This window comes from Miscanthus floridulus, chromosome 8, assembly GCF_019320115.1.
Source record: "Miscanthus floridulus cultivar M001 chromosome 8, ASM1932011v1, whole genome shotgun sequence".
NCBI lineage: Eukaryota > Viridiplantae > Streptophyta > Magnoliopsida > Poales > Poaceae > Miscanthus > Miscanthus floridulus.
The window spans coordinates 47519920-47528172 of record NC_089587.1 but is presented as its reverse complement, the minus strand read 5'-3'; the positions used below and the strand labels follow the sequence as shown (position 1 = coordinate 47528172).

The 8253-nt window shown below is 42.6% G+C and overlaps 1 long non-coding RNA gene across 1 annotated transcript; it reads left to right on the top strand.

Moving 5' to 3' along the window:
* The first annotated feature begins 7233 nt into the window (after positions 1–7233).
* On the top strand, positions 7234–8029 carry LOC136471896 (uncharacterized). The gene is made up of 2 exons (XR_010762145.1): positions 7234–7429; positions 7572–8029. It is a non-coding gene; the product is annotated as an uncharacterized lncRNA (long non-coding RNA).
* Positions 8030–8253: the final 224 nt, after the last annotated feature.

Below are 8253 nucleotides of genomic sequence, written 5' to 3'. Positions count from 1 at the left end.
CGGTATTAGGTCCCCGACAACGATGATGCCTCAAACATGTTTCTACTCAAGATAACCCTGAAAGAATAAGAGAGATTCGACTGAAGAGGTACATTGATGATTAGGATGACAAGAGAGAGTATAGTTGGATAGGATGGGGTACTATTTGGAACTTGGGAAGAGATCTTTGTAGTGGCTCTATTAATGAACTATTTGAAACCAAACATGTTCTAGTATTGTTGACCTTTTGGGTAAAGCTTTCTAATCCAACTTACCTTTTTTGGCACCTATCGGACTCTCCGTCATAAGTGACGGACACTCCGTCCCTCACGGAAGGTTCCGTGGAACATTTTGGTGACTCATGGCTTAGGTGTTCCTAGGGTTTAGAGTTTGAATAGACAGTCCAGCACAGCTGGTGGATGCTCCGATAAGAACTGGGGTTGTTCGGGTAGTCTGGGAAACTTGGGTTCATAATTCATCGAACTCTCCATGAGATACTATGTTCTTGGTTTTTGAGGCTTTTCCTAGGTTTCAATCCTAGATGTGCAGAGCTAGGGTTCATGCATGTGCAAGAAAATTTCTAGGGTAGCTTAGGTGACTTACTAGGCTCCTTGTGGCTAGGTTTTGAGCTAGGTTTACTAAGTGTGGCTAGGATTTAGGAAATTAATCCCAAACTTTTGAGAGAAAGAGGATAAGGCTTGAGATTGAGATTCAAACAATTAATTCAGAGATTGAGAGCTTCTATAGCCAAAAGTTTGAAGATCTAACTCCTTCCATCATCTTCTTCCATTTCCAACATGCAAATCATATATTCACCACCTTTCTCTTGCAAATATCCAAAAGAGAGGAATCAAAGAAAATCCAAAGGGTAAGAGGGTGATTGAGGTAGATGTTGATTCCTTTAACTTACTCTACAAATGATGGATCCATCACCAGCAAGAGATTTAAAATCTAGCATCCAAAATCATGAATTAGGTTTTTGGAGAAAATTCCAAGAAATGAGAGAAATTCTCTTGAGCTCACCATGGGTGAAATGGAAGGTGTTCAAGAGATCCATAAGAGGATGCTAATGTTTCTCTTCCTCTTCTTCTTCTCCTTCTCCAAACCCTTCTCCAATCCATTCTCTCTCTAGTTCTAGGGTTCATCCTTGTTCTTGAGTGTAGAGAGAGGGAAAGTGTTGCAAATGAGTGAGTGTGTGAGATGGAGTGATTTCTGCTGGTGAAGTACTCCATGTCATGCTAACATGTGGGTCCATGCACCTAAATGGAAAATAGCTCATTTCTCACTTATCCTTACTGTCCAGTGTCCTAACGGACGGTCCGGTGAATCCGACGGATGGTCTGGTAGTTCTCTGTCTTTGCTGACTTGATCCACCAAGTGGCACCCTTCGTGAGGTGATCCAAAGATACTCTTTCCACTGTAGCTTCTTGCCATAATATGGTGTTGATGGCTTTAATGGTGGTTCCTTGATGAGATTACCGATCATTGTTGGCACCAATTACAAACCTGATCATGTTCGATGAAAGGTGCTTGCTCGGGGCTACTTGGCGATGTCGTGGGGTTCATGCATGTCCAAGGTGGATGGGGTTCTCTTGGGTGAACAAACACTCGAGCCACAAGCTAAGCTAGAGGTCTTTGATTACTTGGTTCTAGGTTTCCATTGGAACGACTGTCGGGTCATTACAAAACTTCTAAAAGGCCCTAAATGGCTAGAGGGGGTTGAATAGCCTATAAAAATTCTCTACAAATTCACTAGAGCAATTGGTTAGTACACTAAATGGTGTAAAGCAATTTTTCTCTAGCTCTACAAGGGTTGCAAGCCACATATACCAATAATTCTAGTTGCTATGATCACTAAGCACACACAAGGGCTATGTCACTACTCTCTAAGTTAGTGAGCTCTCAAATACTAACTAGAGAGCCTCACTAACCAAACTAACAAGCTCTTAAAGACTAACTACACTAAAGAACTTGACTAGGCAGGAATGTAAACAATGTAAATACTAGAGAGAGTAGGATGATTATACTGCCATGGCAAGTGTGATGAACCAATCAATATGAATGCCAAGCGAATCACCGGGAGAATGCCAATCACAATGGACACAAGATTTTTCTCCTGAGGTTCACGTGCTTGCTGGCACGCTAGTCCCCATTGTGTTAACCAACACTTGGTGGTTTGGTGGCTAATTGGCACCACACCAAGCCTTCACTAGGCACCACAAGAACTTACCCAAAGTGAGGTAACTCAATGACATGAGCAATCCACTAGAGTTACCTTTCGGCTCTCTGCCGAGGAAGGTACAAGACCCCTCACAATCACTAGGAGATGGCCACAAACAATCACCAACTCGTGCTAATGCTCCTTCGCTGCTCCAAGCCGTCTATGTGGCGGCAACCACCAAGAGTAACAAGAACTCCGCAACCACAATGATCCCCAAGTGCCACTAGATGCAATCACTCAAACAAATACACTAGGAATTACTCTCAATCTCACTATGATGATAAATAAATGATGGAGATGAGTGGGAGGTATTTGCTTAGGCTCACAAGGATGTCAAGAATATCAAAGTACCAAGAGAGTAAGCCCCAAGCTGGCCAACCCCTTTAAATAGAGCCCTAAGGCTCAAAGAGCCATTGGCCCTACGTAGGCCTGACTGGACGCTGCGACCGAACACTGCCCTACATTCAGTTGGGTGAGTCCGGTCGCTCGATGCCTGCCATGTGTCATGCCTTTGAATTCTATACATTCAATCTCAATGGTCATCACTCAATGGTCAGCCCTTTAAGTGATGACCGAACACGACGTTAGAACTGACTGGACGCTCTAAAGCCAGAGTCCGGTCGGGGTCAGTTTTTACATAGAGAGCTCCTCGAGCGTGATTTTCATGACCGAACACATTAGGTCACAAGTGACTGGACGCACCCTAGAGTCTAGTCCTCACATTGTGCACACAAATGGCCTTCGTCAGTGTACGTCATCATCGACCTGACACACCCCCTACGTGTCTGGTCTCTAACTCCCTCCAGGGTCCAGTCACAAAGCCATCATGCGCCTTCTTTAGAACAACTAACCAGACGCACCCCCTGCGTCCGGTCGATGCACCACAGCAAACCGACAGCTAGGGTTTAGCACCGGATGCATAGATCCCTATGTCCGGTCACTGCCCTACACCTCCTTTTCTTTTTCTAACTCCACAACCACTTCACCCATGCTTCCAAGTTGCTAACCATAAAGTGTAGACCTTGTGTGCACGTGTGTTAGCATTTTCAAGGGTTAATAGTTAGCACACTAGGTGCCTAATACATATGCAAGAATCATGTCACCTAGTGGCACTCAATAATCACTTAGCCAATGATTTCCCCTCTTTATAGTACGACTATCGATCCTAAACACACTCACACCCTCCATGGTGTCTTGAGTGCCAAAACAAAAACCTATTTGATACATTTGCCTTGATCGACCTTGTTTTTATTTTTCTATTTCTTCTTTTCTAGTTAGAGCACTTGATCTTCTAGTTTGGTCACCACCATCACCATGACCATCATCTAGCTCCATCACTTGGCTTTGAACCATGCTCTCTTGTCTACACACTTAGCTCAAGGATTAGTCCATAAGTTTCATCAATTATCCAAAACCAAACTAGGGCTTTCAACTTCCCCCTTAAGTAGAGCTCTACCTCAAGCTCGGTTGAGGTTAGATGGGTTAACTCCTAAAAGGTAGGGCTTGTATGATGACATTTCCCTGATGTTATACTCCAGCGACTTCTTCCTCTTGAAGATCCGGACTACAATTCCTTGTCATATCTTGGAGCTCTGATTCCCTGACTAGATGGGGTGCTCCTATGTCGTTCCTATCTTGCTCTATGGGGTCACTTAGCGATCAACTCTTAATCATTGGTTTATAGATGTCGTTGCCTTTCCGAGGTTCGATCGGTTTCTTCCAACGTCGAGTAGTGCACTGATGTAGGTACTCCATCTAGCATACCTAAATAGATCCATTGTTTGAATTTGAGGTAGGGTAGTTACATCAAATATCATGATCAATATAATATGTTGAAATTCTCCTTGTCGCTTCGATTGGAAGATTGGGTTGTAGGTCTCTTGTTGCAATCTCACGGAAGATCTAGTCCGTTTATATCGGACAGTCTGGTGGTTTCTAAAGAAATCGACAGTTAACACTTCTGATTTAGTTATATGTATTCCATCGCCACTAGAGGATGATCCATCAGTCCACGAAGTATAAATATGCCAACAGTGACTAAAGGTGTGTCCTTTCTTTCCACTTTTGCTCTAGCCGTTGCTGTCGCCCATGCAGTCGTCGTACACATCGCCTTGCCGAGCAGTCCTAGCATCAAGCCTCGCCACCTAGAACCTCCAGCAGCCCCCACTATGAACTTTTGTCGTCGACACATTGGGTGCAACAGAGAAACGCCGGCCCCAACCAAGGAAACCAAGGCTGACCGCCACCATCGCATCTGGTCCTAGCCCCACCAGGCCCTAAAGGAGCCATGAACCGAACTGCCACCACCGACGCCGGTGAAGGCTAGGGAACTCCACCCTAGGCCCGCTCTGGCTAAAACACGCGGAGGGGGCAGATCCGGGTGGGGGGAAGCTAGATCCGCCTGCCCTAGGACCAGATGCGCCATCGGCTGTGACCCTTGCGAAAAGCGCATCGGCCACACGCACAGGAGCCCCACGAGAGAGAGGAGACCCGCTACGGCCGTCCGCATAGGAACCATGAGGTAGATCCGGGTGGGAGAAGGATGGATCCGGCTGCCCTAGGCGGAAGCACCGATGGCTGCGGTGCCTCATGAAGAATGCCAGAACCCTAGAACAAGTGCGCCGTGGGAGAGAGGCAGTACTACAGAAATAATTTGTAGCAATGCCTCCCTTTCTTTGTAGGGGCGGCTCTATACTGAGCCGCCCCTACAAATGGTTCCCAAATAAGCCACCCCTATAAATCTATTTGTAGGGGCGGCTGGTGTTATCCGCCGCCACTACAAATAGACGCTGAATAGTAAAAATTAAGTACTAAAATTTGAATTTATTCAAATGACCTTGGATGGAGAAATAACCAAAATAAAAGTTGTAGATCTTGATGAGTTCTACAACTTCGTTGTTTACAACTTTTTTATTTGGAATCATTTACTGTTTCAAAAGGCCGTTGGAAATTTAATTTTTAGATTATTGAAGAACTCTAGTTTCTTTTTTTAATCTCTGACTAAAACTTGTAACTAGTCTTTCTCCCTCATACTAACTTCAAATTTGATAATTTTTTCCTAAAATTTTCTAAAATTATGCTCTATCAATTTATTGTGTTGTTATAGTTATTATTGTTGTCATCTTCTCATATGACTTTGTTTTATCAATTCAAAATTTGAATTTGAAAAAATAGCAATTTGAATCAACATTTTGAAAGAGTAAATAATTTCAAAAGAAAAAGTCATCAACAACAAAGTTGTAGAACTCATCAAGATCTACAACTTTTATTTAGGTCATTTGTTCATCCGAGCAAGTGATGGTAAAACTGTTCATAAATTTACATCTCTCTCGTATAGTTTCATAAACTCTAAGGGAGATATGTAAATTTATGAACAATGTATACTACCACTTTGTTGGATGAACAAATGACCTAAATAAAAGTTGTAGATCTTAATGAGTTCTACAACTTTGTCGTTGATGACTTTTTTAGCTAAAATAATTTACTCTTTGAAAATATTGTTTGAAGTAGTCATTTTTTAAAATTCAAATTTTGAATTATTCAAAAAAAGTCATATGAGAAGATGACCAAAATAAAATTTGTAGATCTCAAAAAGTTATAGAAGTTTATAGTTGACAACTTTTTCATTTGAGATCATCTTATTAAGAAAAACTACATTTGAATTTCTTAAATTTGAAATTTGAATTTTTTAAATGACCTCGGATGGAGAAACAACCAAAATAAAAGTTGTAGATCTCGAAAAGTTATAAAAGTTTGTACTTGACCACTTTTTCATTTGAAATCATTTTGTCAAGGAAAACTATGTTTAAATTTCTTAAATTTAAAATTTGAATTTTTCAAACGACCCGGAGAAACAACCAAAATGAAAGTCGTAGATCTCGAAAAGTTATACAACTTTGTAGTAGACAACTTTTTCATTTGAATTCATTTAGGGTCTCAAACAACCAATTTAAATTCGGTTTAGGATAATATGTGAGGGAAAGAAAATCTATAATAGACACAAGTGAGTGTGAGGTCACGAGGGGAGGTCGCAGGTTCAAATCCTGCCGGCCGCCAAGCGTGCGAAAAATGCCGCGACTTGCATTTTTTTGCTATTTTTGGGCCCAGAATTGGCATCCGTGGCTCACCAGTGGGGGCCTCCTCAGATTAAAAAAATTGATATTTTTTTTGGTATTTTTGGGCCTGGAATCATGATTTCTAGAAAATAATTTGTAGGGGTGGCTCTATATCCAGTCGCCCCTACAAATTATCAGGCGCCCCTACAAAACTGATTTGTAGCAGTGACGCTATAGGGGCAGTTGCCAAAACTGCCCCTAGAAATTATCTGGAGCCGCTCCTACAAATTAGTTCTTCAGTAGTGAGGGTGGGAGGAAGAAGAGAAACAAAACCCAGCCGCCGGGCCACCTGGCGTTGAGCTCTGGCAGCGGCCAGGCCAGGGGGGTGCACGATGGGAATGTTGTGTAAAACTTTACAACTTGAACCAGATAGGCTGATATCATGCCAATTTGATCAACTATAAATTCATGAGACAAGTCCAATTTATTCATTTCTTCATGCCGCCTTCGATGTCTTTGTTTGTTTTGATTTCTTGCATCCAAGGACCTAAGAAAAGCTAAGAAACGCATCCAATTCTGAGATTGTCATTTCAATTACGGAAACCACTAAGATTCATGGTAAGGGTTAGGTCCATATCTCTGTACACTAGTGCCTGACCACTCCCGATTCCACGTCCGACGGTGGTTGGCCGGGTCAATACCTTCCCAGTGTCCTGTAGTATACAGACGTATCTGGTGAAGATAAAAGTCATGCCTTAGTCTAATTTTCAGTGGCAGCATCCGGAAGACAGAGCTGACTTGACTGTGGCAACATCTACAGTCAAAGTTATTTACCAGCTTATTATTACTATAGTCAGAGCTTAGCAAGTAGGCTAAGCTTGACCGGCATTTGTGTTCGCTACCAGCTTATACTACAGTCAGAGCTTAGCCAGTAGGCTGAGCTTGACAGGCATCTGTGTAGGCTTATGATAAATAACCCTCTCTAGGTAGCCCTCCGGACACCCACAGATCGATCATCTAACGAACACACTTATTACAGAGAGTACCCAGCCAACTACAGACCGCAGTACCATGATGACCGTCAGGGCAAGCAGAACAAGCTTGGTGGTGCTGTGCTTGGCTTCTCTCCTCCTTGTCTCATCGTTTGCTGATGAAACCTCCGCAGTGGCCCAGGGTATATACACATGATCGCCATACTCTGTCGTCTAAATTATTCTCTTAACACCCGCAAGCGCTTATATATACATATGATACCATCAGTTAATTTATGGCAACGCCATGCATCACCGTGACTCTCCATGCATATATATGTGCAGATGATGTCGGGATGATGGCAACAGGTCGGGTGCTGGCGGCGCGAATTCTACAGACAACATACGGTCCTCAACCTTACGGCGGCACCGGCGCAGGGAACAGAACAATGGCTAGCGGGGTTCTTGTGATCTTTATCTGTATTTTTTTCTTTTCTTTTCTAGAACTCTTTGTTTCTTCTACTGTTAGAGGGAAAGCCGCCACTTGTTTGAATTAAGAAAAACTCACGACGGGCCTGCGCCGGCGGAGGCAATAAAATAAATGACCGGTAGTCAAGGTGCTGCTTATTTCGCAGGTTCGGCAGCACGTCGGTCTATACTACTATTATCATACTACAATCATATGTTGGACTTGTTTGAGCCCGCATGTTAGATCATGTGGACTAAAATGAAGTGCCTTATTTATAGTTAAGTCTGAGTTTTTCTTTATCTTGAAGTAATAAAACAGTATGAGTCTACTAGTATTCTCTGTATTCCAAATTATAAAGCCAAAACATCTTATAATTTAAAGCATCTCCAAGAGTCTTTCTAAATGTGTTACCATCACTACCAGAATCCAAAATTGCCTTGGGGGCTAAAACAAAACCACCATGAAAAATGTTCTTGACGGTGCTAATAAACCTTAAAGGAAATATGTATACCTTGGTGGTTGATGTAAACCTTCAAGAAAATATGTGCTCTTCGGTCT